Source organism: Peromyscus leucopus, chromosome 11 (assembly GCF_004664715.2).
Source record: "Peromyscus leucopus breed LL Stock chromosome 11, UCI_PerLeu_2.1, whole genome shotgun sequence".
Classification (NCBI taxonomy): Eukaryota; Metazoa; Chordata; class Mammalia; order Rodentia; family Cricetidae; genus Peromyscus; species Peromyscus leucopus.
The window spans coordinates 44,427,892-44,440,696 of record NC_051072.1 but is presented as its reverse complement, the minus strand read 5'-3'; the positions used below and the strand labels follow the sequence as shown (position 1 = coordinate 44,440,696).

Genomic DNA, 12,805 nt, shown 5'->3' with positions numbered 1-12,805 from the left:
GATGCTTGGAAGGCCTAGGGGAGAAGACTGAAGCCTATGTCTCACTGATCTCAAAAGCGGCCAGGGACAAGAGTGGTGACCTCAAGGAGGAAGGAACCAATTGGAAAAAAGCAAGAGGGAACCTTTCTGAGTGCTGGCGGGGAGCCTGACTTTACCTGGGTGCTGTTACACAAATGGACACCCACTTGGCTGTACACTGTGATGGTGGCTGTACAAATGCAAACAGATCCAGGACCCTTGGCCTCACAGGGACAGCTGACCCCTGTCACTGTCAGACAGCGCAGGACAAAGTAGTCCACCCCTACCCCAATCTGCCACTGGCAATAACCAACAGTACTACCTTCATAATAAAAGCAGATCTAACGGCCAGTTACGGTGACCAAAGACACCTGCCGTACAGTGTACATAAAAAAAAAAAAAAAAAAAAAAAGAAGAGAGAGCAGAAATGGACAGACAGCCTGGACCTGTGTGAAGAGTCAGGTGGGGGAGGATGGAGGAGCCAGCTGCAGAGAGCAGCAGGGAGCAGCTGGGTGCTGACCCCTTCTCCTTTCCTTGGAGAGGACAGTGACGAGGAGGGCCCCTGCTAGGTGGGGCCTCCTAGACTGCAGAAGGTCTAGGTCATCAGCTGCTCGCTCATGCCGGGACTACTACTGAGGATGGCTTTGTGGTGTCTCCCACAGCCCAGGCTCTGGGTTCTCTCAGGAACCTGGAGGAACTGCTCCTTCCCACTGGGGACGGGATTCACCACGTGGCCAAACTGATTGTCCGGCAATGTCTGCAGCTTCGGTGTCTCCGAGTTCTTGCCTTTAAGGAGACCTTGGATGACGACAGTGTGATGGAAATCGGTGAGTTCCCCTCAGGGAAAGGGTTTCCCCCTGTGTGGAAGCAGTGGCATCATTGGAGCTGTCTGCTGGGAATGTCTTGAATGGCAAAGTCTTCCAAACTGTTCCTCATTTCCACCACCACACTGTTTCATCTCGTGTCCTTCTGCAGACAGCTTCATCCTGTTCTGACTGGGAAGGTCAACAGCCTCTTTGTTTTAGTGGGTGTATAGAAGCCATCCACCTGTGGTTTGTTTCCCCAGTACTGAAAATTGAACTCAGTGCCCCCGACACACACTAGATCAGTGTTCTACCCCTGCACCATGGACCACTAATCTGTGTTTTGATACTTGGTTCTCCATGTACCTGGCAGATCCTCTGTTAGTCAATTGAATACTGACAATATGTAAACAAATGTGCAACAAGCTGAAACGTAGAACTGGATCAGTGTTCCTATTCACGTTGCTGAAAATTTTGTTATCCAAGTAAGTGTAGAGTCAACCAGATGAGGACGCAGACCTGTGTGCATTCTGCAACTGTGCCCTCCTCTTCCTCCACAGATGACCACTACACTGCTTTCTTTACCATAGAGTCGTTTACCACAGACTCCTCATGGAAGGGAGTCCTGTGCAATAGGCACTGTTTTGTCTGGAAATGTGTGTGTGCTTCATATTCCTAGTAACACATGTGACCAGAGTGATTGATTTCACTGCTGTGTGTCATTCCATTATTTGACCAATCTGCACTCTGTGTCCATTCAATGGGTACTTGAGTTGTTTCTAGTAGTTGGTATCTATGAAGTGCTTCTAAGAACTTTCTCATACAGTGTCCATGTTTAGTAATGTTTAGGGTGAAATTTCTGAGTTACCTCACATGGACTGATTAAAAGCATGTTTTGGTTAGATGTGTCACATGCCTGTAATTCAACACTTGGGAGATTCAAGAGTTCGAGGATTCCCTAGTTGAAGGCTAGGCTGGCTAACATGAAACTTTGAGCACAAACAATTAAATAACAAAGGATCAAACCTCTCCATGGTGTTGTGACCATTTTCATCCTCCCTGGCATTTGCTTCATGTTCTGGCTCTAGTAAGTTTTGTCAATCTCTTACAGCTAGGCACTCAGATGATTCTCGTGGGTAAGAAAACACAAAGCTGTAGTTGAGGAACAACTTTCAGATTGACCAGCACCGAAAGAAAAAGGCAGAAGGGAAGAAAAAGAAATGGTTGTACCTTTCTGAGATGGGCAGACCTCACCAAACCTAATGGAGGCTTGGCTCATAGGCCCTGCACCAGGGGCCTGGAATTCTGCATAGAAAATCACATTATCTTAGGCAAACCCTTCATCCTAAGGGTGGTCTCCAAGCCAGGACCCTGACCTGCCCCCCATGATTAACCCTTAAGGAGGAGCTAAGGGGGTATCTCCACCTGAGGTAGGTTCCATTCTTTATGCCATAATTAATCCCAGAGGGTGTGTTTAAATTCCCAGCTGTGGGTCTGGAGGTGTAGCTCAGCAATGCTCATTTAGATTGTGTGAGGTCCCAAGTTCTGTGGTGATATATTGTGTATCAAATAAAGCTTGCATTTCTCTCCTTAAGATTTGCACAGCGCTGAGTTTTATAGCTTCTCTCGTTGTTGCTTAGTATAAATGGCGATGGTCTTTCACTCTTTTCCAGGATGTTAGGTTAAAACATTTCTAGCAATTGATCTCACAGAGATTTGGGGATCAATAATCCCTGGCCCTCTCACACTAAGGGCAGATACTTTTTCCTCTGGGAACCCAGCACTGGTTACCTGACACATGGTGGAGACTCAGTAAATATCTGTTAACAAAACAGGAAACACTTTCTTTTGGAGCTGTGCAGAAGGCTCCGCAGTTTAGAGCACTGGCTGCTCTTCCAGAGGATGTGGGTTTGATTCTTAGCACCCATACAGCTGCTCAGAACCATCTGTGACTCTAGTTCCAGGGGATGGGTCGCCCTCTTCTGACCTCTGTGGACAGTAGGCATGTTTGTGGTGCAGGAAAAACACCAATAAACATACAATTAGAAATGTTTTTTTTTTCTTTTTTATTTATTTATTGTGTATACAGTATTCTGTCTGCACACATGCCTGCAGGCCAGAAGAGGGCACCAGATCCCCTGGTGTTATAGATGGTTGTGAGCTAACATGTGGTTGCTGGAAATTGAATTCAGGACCTCTGGAAGAGCAGCCAATCAATGCTCTTAACCGCTGAGCCATCTCTCCAGCCCTTGTTTTTATTTTTTCAGACAGGATATCTCTGTAGAAACCTGGCTATCCTGGAACTTGCTCTGTAGACCAGGATTGCCTTGAACTCACAGAGATTTGCCTGCCTCTTCCTCCAGAGTGCTGAGATTAAAGGCATGGGTTACCACATCCTGGTCTTGAAATGAAATTTTTAAAAATTGCCTACCTTACTAAGACTTTTAAAAACATTTATTTATTTGTTTATCCATTTATTTATTGAGACAGACAGAGGGAGAGAGAGAGAGAGACTGTGCTGTGGCAAGTATATAGAGATCAGAGCTCAATTTTGTTGGTTCTCTTCTGCAATGTGGGTTCCACGGATTAAACTCAGGACATCAGGTTTGCCCAGAAGGTGCCTTTACCAGCTTAGCCATCTCACCATGGCAACAGCGTCCATTAGTCCATGAACAGCTGACAGGTTACTTCTGGCCAGTGTCTAATTCACAGCTAGGAGACAGCACTTGCACACACCACAGAAGCAGATGAATGTACAGTGTGATGTACAGAGTAAAGGAAACCAGGGGACGATAGGCCATGGACGGGGGAGGACTGAGCTTTCCTCTAGTCCTTCCAGAGGAGTCTCCATTCAGGGACTGAGGAATACCCTGACTATCACAGAAGATCCCTTAAGGACAGTGGAAACACTTTCTTAAGGCCTCTGTCTTAAACTCAAACTACCACATGGTTCTGGGTGAAATCAGCCCTAGTGCTTCCCTGATTAGGGAAAAGTGGGTAGACAGTTAAAAACAAACCTGAAGCTGGATTAGATCTTCACTTCCAAAGTCCTGGGTCCATGGCCATTGAGAACTCACCATGTTTTGGCTCCATTTCCTTCAGAGCACCTGCTCTCAGTAGCCAGGGAGTCCCTTCTGGGCTTTAGGTGGAAGACACTGTGGTAGCCAGTGAGAGGACAAGCTGTTAGGATTCTGTACTCTGCAAAAATGGAGACACTGTTGCCTCAATTTCTCAGTTCCTTCTACTGTAACTTCCCTTCACATGTGTCCTTCTGTGAGACCAGAAGAGAAGTCCACATTGCCATGGCAGCCATAGCTCTGTGAACTCAACTCCCTGACCTCTGCTTCCTCCAAACTGCTTGTGCTTTGGCCAGGTGGTTCCCTATCAACCAAGCAGCAGTTTAGAGCTTTCAAAGAATGGTCTCTAAAACGTCATGTTGAGCATTTCCCACTTTCGTCACGGTGGGTGTGGGAGTGGTACCCATAACTTGTCACCATCACTGAAGTCCTCAGGATATTCTTTTCATAAATGTTTTGTTTTCCAGCCAAGGGAGCAACCAGCGGAGGTTTCCAGAAACTTGAAACCTTAGATCTTTCAATGAATCACAAGATTACAGAGGAAGGGTACAGACATTTCTTTCAAGCCCTGGACAACCTGCCAAGCTTACAAGTGCTCAACATCTGCAGGCGAATCCCAGATTCCATCCAAATTCAGGCCACCATGGTCAAGGCTCTGAGTCAGTGTGTGTCCCGACTGCCCAGCCTCACCAGGCTTGAGATGCTCAGTTGGCTCCTGGATGAAGAGGACATGAAAGTGATTAATGCTGTGAAGCAGAGACACCCTCAGTCCGAACGCTTGACTGTCTTCTGGAAATGGATAGTTCCCTTCTCTCCTGTCATTCAGAAGTGAAGGATGAAGCCAAAGGCTACCAGTGGTTCTAGAAACCCAATTTTCCAATGCATCTCACTCTAGCTGAGGGTGGGATAATGCCAGAATTTAGGACACTGAGGCAGGAGATAGAAGCATGGGTTATATAGTAAGACCATTCCTCCAAACCAAAACCAATACCAAACCATTTTACTAATGATTGCACGTACAAGACTGCTCATTAACTATGGAAGGCTGATAATTTTTCCATTATTTTCATTTTATATGAATAGGTATTTTTGCCTGCATTTATGTCTGTGCATCACATGGGTGTCTGGTGTCTGCAGAGGACCAAAAAGTGTATTGAATCCCCCAGGGTCTGGAGTTATAGATGATTGAGGGTCTCCATTTGGGTGCTGGGAATCATACCTTTGTCTTACAAAAGCAACAAGTGCTCCTAATCCCTGAATCACCTCTCCAGCCCAAGCCCGATGATTTATTAAAGCCTGCATGCCCATCATTGAACTTAGGAGCTATGATGAGCTATCTTCATATGGTCCTCCTGTCTAAAGACTAGAACTTCACTCAAGTTCATTCCTAGAACCCTCCATTGCCAAGGTCAACAGGAACGAGCAGGGAAGGGAGCATTGATCTATGTAAAAGCCACAAGGAAGGAGCATTTGATGGAGGTAAGAAATGGCCAGTTTAAGGATGAGTCAGTCCCACCCATGATGAAGCATGAGTCAACTTTAGCACAGGATGCAGATGACTCTTTCTAGATTTGCTCTTTAGTCTTTCTACGGCTTCTGTAGAGTCACCAGCCTTGGTGTGGCTTGCTTGGTCATACCATCTCCCATCCATTGCCAATGTGAGGAAGAAATTGGGCTTAGAGAAAACTGCTTTTGTTCCAGAGGATTTTGAGAGCTTTGCATATGATGTAGTGGACTCATGGTTTTCTTAGGAATCCATGGTACTTGGTATATATGATTCTATCTAGTAAGCACTTCTAGATGTATTCATGTGGTAGTTTGAATAGGAATGATCCCCATAGGCTCATATATTTGAATGCTTGATCATCAGGGAGTGACACTATTAGGAGGTGTGGCCTTGTTGGAGGAAATGTGTCATTAGGGGGTTTCAAATGTTCAAGCCAGGCCTAGTCTCTCTTTCATCCTTCTGCCTGCTGATCTGGCTGCAGAACTCTTAGCTACATCTCTGGCAGGCAGCCATTTTTCCTGCCTTTGTGAAAATGGACTAAATCTCTAAAACTGTAAGCCAGTTCCAGTTAAATGTCTTCCTTTGTAATGTTGCCAAACATCATGGTGTCTTTTCACAGCAAACAGATATTGACTAAGACAATGAATTAACTTGATAATGATTTATCATATCAAAATGTATATTGAAACATCATTATGCACCTGCCTGGTATACTTCAAATATACATACTGTTGTGGGATATTTGATCACACTGTGAACCCCAAGATTGCATTATTTATTTGAAAAACCTGTTTCAAGGTATGGTGTGGTTCAGCCCTACCTCATACCTTTAATCAAAGAGTTTTCTGCTTGAATACTGTAAATAGGATTAAATAAAGTGTGGGAGCCCACAACTGACTCAGTTTTCCAGTTTGAATCTGAAGTCTATTCTGAGTCAATAGAGTTTAGGCTTGTTTGCTCCAAGACTGTGAGAAAGTTTTGATTAGCCCGCAGAGTCTCCTTGAAGGGCTGTGAGAAAGTCCTGATGAGCCCACAAGAAAGAACACACTATCTAGCTAGATGTAGGCTGCTGATACCAGCCAGAGGTACATTGAGATAGAAAATGAAACTGCCTGCTCCTTGACACAAGGCAGGATAGATAGTGGCTGAATGCCTGTGCTGTGCATTGTTCTACCTCTGTCCTGCAAAACTGTATACAAGCTGGCTGTGAAATAAACTCAGGGCTGTCCGGCGTTGACCGGCAGACCTCTCGACTCTTCTGTCTGCTTCATTGTCTCTTTAATCCGCACGCCTCTACCCAGCTACCCAGCTGACTGTCGGCAGGCCCTGACAATAAAGTCAACCATAGGTCAAGAGGTGGAGCAAGCAACCATTTTACAGGAGGTGAACATAGGAAAAATGATAGAGAGTAAGAGCGAGTCAGGAGGATGGATAGAGACACACAGGAAGTAGAAAGGAGGGACATTCAGTGTGAGGAGTTTTGTTTGAGACAGCACAGGAGAAAGCTCTCATCGGGGGAAGGTCAGCTGGGTGCTTTCTCTGCCTCTCTGGGCTAGCAGAGAAAAAAATTAAACAAACAAACAAAAACTCAACTACACACATCCATGAACTACACACATTCAGAGTGTGATCAAATATCCCACAACAGTATGTATATTTGAAGTATACCAGGCAGGTGCATAGTGATGTTTCAATATACATTTTGATTGGATTATTTGAGATGGGAAGAGCCACCCTGATTCTGGGCCATACCTTCTAGTGTCAGCCTACATAAAAGGCATGAAAGATGGATGCCTTTGATTTTTTTTCCTGCTTCCCCTCTCGTTCACTGGAAAATCCATCTATCCTGTTGCTGAGGCATTCCTTCACTAGTTAGAACTTACTTCTTTTGGGATTCCAGTATAGTCTGAAGACCAGCTGAGACATCCAGCTTTGTGGACTGAATAGTCATTGTTGAATTGGCTAGACTGGATCAAAGCCACTAAATTCATATGTATGTGTATACATATATGTATATGTATTCTATTAGTTCTGTTCCTTAAAGAACCCTGACTAATAGACTTACTCTCAGCGCTTTGATGAGTTATGCATCTCAACATCGACTGCTACTGGTGACAAAAAGAAGCTTTTCTGACTAAGGTTGAGAGCAGGCCAGGTCTACAAGTATAAGCGTAATATTTAGAAGACCTTCAACAACATGACCAGTCGACAAAAGAACAATAGTGGTGTCTACCCTAGGATCTATGACCTCTCTAGGCATGAGCTTTGGATGAGAATTACAAAACCAGGCAGGAAATTTCCTTAAGTAGAGTGGCTTCAAATCCAGTCAGAATGAGGTTTGTTACCCCATAACAGTCACACCACAATTATACCAGGGGGGCATCTTATCTAGTGGAATAGTGATGCAACATGCAGGGACCAGCACTGGGTAAGATCATTGACATCCTCCCCTCCCCCAACTCCCTGCAGCCTGCATAGCATCTTCTGGCACTATAAAAGCTATCTAGTAAGGAGGAAGGTTCTAGTCAGTTTGAGATTGATTGATGTCCTGAAAGAAAAACATCCATACATAGTCTTGCTTGAGGGCCTTTATGGCTCTCATTTCCTTTTCCTGGAAGTTTTCACCTCTTAAGCAGGGTTCTCTAAAGGATTGGAACTGACAGAATATATAAATATAGGTAGATAGATAAATAGACAGACAGATAGATATGGATATATCCATACATCCAAATATACTGGATTTATGAGATTGGCTTACAGGGTGTAGTCTGGACATTCCAAAAATGGCTGGCTTACACTGTGTGATCAGGAATCTGGTGGTTTTTCAGTGTAGAATGTTGGCTGTCTCAGTAGTGCTGACAGTCTGGCACTGAAGTCCTGGAGGATTCCTGGAGAGCTGCTGGTCCTTAGTCTACATTTGAATCATGAAAAAGTTGGTTCTACTACCAGTGAAGGAAAGCCACAGAGGCCACAGGATAGATGAACCTGCCAGAGAGTGAGGACAAGCAAAAACGAGTTTCCTTCTTCCAGGTTCTTTTATCTGGGCTGCCATCAGAGAGTACTCGCCACCTTTAGGATGAGTCTTCCTGCTTCAAATAACCTGATCAAGGAATTCCTTCACAGGAATACCTAGAACTTGCATTTTATTTGATTCCAGATGAGGTCAATTTAACAACCAAGATTAGCCATCCCACTATGGTTTGAGTGTTCTGTAAAGGGTCCTGTGTTGCAATGGAATATCCTTTGGAAGAATCAAGGAGTGAGAACTTCGTTGTGTTTTGAGGTGGGATCTATGTAAGGTGATAAGAATAAAATCATTAAGGTAAAGACCCCATTGGATCCTGGTGGCTTCCTAGGATAGATCAAAAATGGTCCATGTGCACAGACACATGATAAGTAAAATCATTTTAGAAAATTAAAGAGAAAGAAGATGACAAGGAGGAGAGTGTGGGAGGCAGGTATTCACACACAGATGTTAGTGGAGGAGAGTGTGGGAGGCAGGTATTCACATACAGATGTTAGTGGAGGAGAGTGTGGAAGGGAGGTCCTCACATACAGATGTTAGTGGAGGAGAGTGTGGGAGGCAGGTATTCACATACAGATGTTAGTGGAGGAGAGTGTGGAAGGGAGGTCCTCACATACAGATGTTAGTGGAGGAGAGTGTGGGAGGCAGGTATTCATATACAGATGTTAAAGCAGGAGAGTGTGGGAGGGAGATGCTCACATGCAGATATTAATAGAGGACACTGTACCCTGGCTTATGCTGTGCTCTGAATGGGAAAAGTCTCCTACAAGCAGCTCATGTGTCTGAGCATTTGGTTTCCAGCTAGGGTGCCATTGGTAAGATGTTGGAATCTTTAAGAGGTGGAGCCTGGTGGAGGAAGTGGGTCACTGGGGACAGACTTGAGACTTTATTATAGCCTGGTGCCACTTCCTGTTCATTTTCTCTGCGTTCTTGCTGCTGATACACTGTGACCACTGACTTCCTGCACCTGACACCAGGTCTCCTGTGCCCGGTGGAAATGCATCTTCAAACTGTAAGTCAGAATAAACCTTGTTTTCTGTGATCTGTTTTGTCAGAAAAGTCACTACAGACTGTTCTAGTGAAAATGAAAGCAACTAAGCAAAGCCTTAGGCTGCCAAGTCATGGCCAGTTCCTTCTTCTGTACAAGGAGGTAGCAGGATGCTAGAGTGAGGCAATTGTGTCCATAGATAAGAACATGACCTTTGTCTTATGATCACTAAGGAGACCGTAGTGGGGGACTATCCAGAGACAACTGTAAAAATAACTAGTCACAGAGTAGAGTAGCCTGAGGATTAACAGGTCTCCAGAGGGACCATTGCAGGTCATTTCATATGCCAGTGACATGGATTTCTTTTCATCTTATTAAGAACAGTCAAACGTGGTATCACTCACTACACTAGGGTACTCCTTCTAGATATTGTCTGATGAGTGAGTGTCTCTGGTCTTAAAAGATTTAACTTGGCCAGGTATTGTTGCACATGCTTCTAATCTGAGCACTCAATAGGCTGAGGCAGAATGATGTCTACTTTGAGGCTAACATGGCTATAGAGCAAACAAAACAAAAACAAATGAAAACCTCTGGTTTGCTACAGCTTTTGCCAAAATGTAGGGAGGTAGGCAAATTCCAAATGAATGAGATAGATGAAACATCTCATGGAGGATCCACGTCTGACTCTACCCAAAGGTGGATTTGATATTCTTTTGAGAGTATTGCAATGTGTGGATTAGTCATATGCTTATACAAAGGGGATCCTAGTTTTGCTTTGTTTAAAATTTTTTGATAACTTCATATCTATGGGCTGTATTAACACCATTTCTACCCTGCCCTCTTTCATCTTACCTAACTGCCTCTCAAATTCATGACCTCTTCTTTAATTATCACACACATGTATATGTAAATTAATTTAAATTAAATTACATATGTATATATACATATATGTAAATGTATACACTTGCATATATATGCATTTTAAAAACATAAAAGAATGTTCCAGCGCAAGGCCCTGGGTTCAATCCTCAGCTCAAAAAAAAAAAAAAGAGAATGTTTCTTATTTCCTTTCCAGACATCCTTAGTGTTATTTCCGCTCCTCCCTCCCATCCCCTCTGCATTTTCCTCTCTCTTCCCTGTTAAAGTCCCCTCCATTCCCCCTTTTCCTTCTTTATAACATGTGTCCTACTAGAGATCTCTCGAGATCCCTCCCCTCCCCTTGTACCATGGCTCTTTCTTCTTTCCTGGTCTGTACTCACATCTAAAGATCCAGAACTAGGAACCACAAATAAGAGAGAACATGCAGCATTCATCTTTCTGGGTCTGGATCAACTCACTTGGTATAATATTTTCCTTTTTTTATTTTATTAAAAATTTTTGTCAAAGGCTTTTTCAGCATCTAATGAGATGGAAATCAGTATGGTGGTTTCTCAGAAAATTGGAAATCAATCTTCCTCAAGACCCAGCTATACCACTCTTGGGCATATACCCAAGGAATGCTCAATCATACCACAAGGACACATGTTCAACTATGTTCATAGTAGCTTTATTTGTAAGAGCCAGAACCTGGAAACAACCTAGATGCCCCTCAACTGAAGAATGGATAAAGAAATGTGGTACATATATACAATGGAATACTACTCAGCAGAGAAAAACAATGACATTGTGAGGTTTGCAGGCAAATGGATGGAACTAGAAAATATTATCCTGAGTGAGATAACCCAGACTCAGAATGACAAACATGGTATGTACTCATTCATAAGTGGATACTAGATGTAAAGCAAAGGATAACCAGACTGCAACCCACAGCTCCAGGGAAGCTAGCTAGTAAGGAGGACCCTAGGAAGGGCACATGGATAGCTCAGTGATGGAGAAATGGATGAGATCTACATGAGCAAACTGGGGGTAAGAGGGGGTAATGAAGGGCAAGGGATGGGGGATGAGAGCTTAGAGGAGTGGGAGGTTTGAGCTGGAATGGGAACAGGGTGGGAGAGCAAGGGAAGAGATACCATGATAAATGAAGACACCATGGGAATAGGGAGAAGCAGAGTGCTAGGATGACTCCACCATAGACTACTGGCAATAGTTGAGATGGTGCCTGAGCTGACCTACTCTGGTGATCAGATGGTTGAATACCCTAACTGTCATCATAGAACCCTCATCCAGTGACTGAAGGAAGCAGATGCAGAAATCCACGGCCAGGTCCCAGGCAGAGCTCCAGGAGTCCAATCGATGAGAGAGAGGAGGGATTCTATGAGCAAGACAAATCGAGACCATGATTGGAAAAAGTACTGAAAGACCCTAACCCTTCAGGCTTATATGCCCCCCACCCCCATCCCCCAGGAGAATAAGGAACTAAAAAGAAAACTAGTTCCAAGGGCAACCTGACTCAGCCATTACTCAATCACCCCTGCAATGTAACAATGTAAAGAGATTTCTGTTAAGAGATGTGCTCAACTGTGACTGGGATAGTTGCAAGTGTTCCAGGAAGGACCACTGTGACCTTTGTGTAAACTCCACTCCCGCCCTGATATCCCCCTTGAGGTTTCAGGAAGAATGTACATGCGGACGTGACTGTACCCACTCTGTGATCAGACCATGATCTTGTGAAACGAAATTGTATGGGAATTGTAATCTTATGGCTTTTGTGGGGTTTTCCTTTAAAAGCCCCCATGTGGCTGCAGTAAGATGCGACTCTTGCTCTCAGGACAAGAGTAGCCCGTCTGTACAGTCCCTTCAATAAAAACTCGTGCTGTTTCATCAACTGGACTAGAGTCTGGGTTCTTGGGGGGTGACCACTTGAGACCCTAGATTTTGGGGTCTAACAGTACAGAGACAACTAGTCAAACTAGTGGAAACACATGAACTGTGGACCAAAAGCTGAGGAGCCCCCATGGTACTGGACTAGACAGACCCTCTGGATAAGTGAGACAGTTGTTTAACTTGAACTGTTTAGGGGCCCCCAGGCAGTGGGATCAGGACCTGTTCCTAGTGCATGAGCCTGCTTTTCAAAACCTAGTGCCTATGGTGAGCCTTGGTGCAGGGAGGAGGGGCTTGGACCTGCCTCAACTGAATGTACCAGGCTCTGCTGACTCCCCATGGAGACCTTGCCTTGGAAGAGGAGAGAAAGGGGGGTGGGTTGGGAGGGAATGCTGGGGCGCTGGAGGAGGGAGAACAGGGGAATCTGTGGTTGGTATGTAAAATGAATAGAAAATCTCATAATAAAAAATAAAAAATAATTTTTAAAAAAATTTTACATACCAATCACAGTTTCCCCTCCCTCCCCTTCTCCAGATCCATCCCCAGATCCTCCTAACCCCACCCCCATCCACTCCTCAGAGAGGGTAAGGCCTCCCATGGGAAGCCAACAAAGTCTGGTATATCAAT

General features: G+C 44.4%; 1 pseudogene; it reads left to right on the top strand.

Moving 5' to 3' along the window:
• Positions 1-5,458, top strand: part of LOC114703200 — a 46,080-nt pseudogene extending 40,622 nt beyond the window's left edge.
• The last annotated feature ends 7,347 nt before the right edge of the window (positions 5,459-12,805 follow it).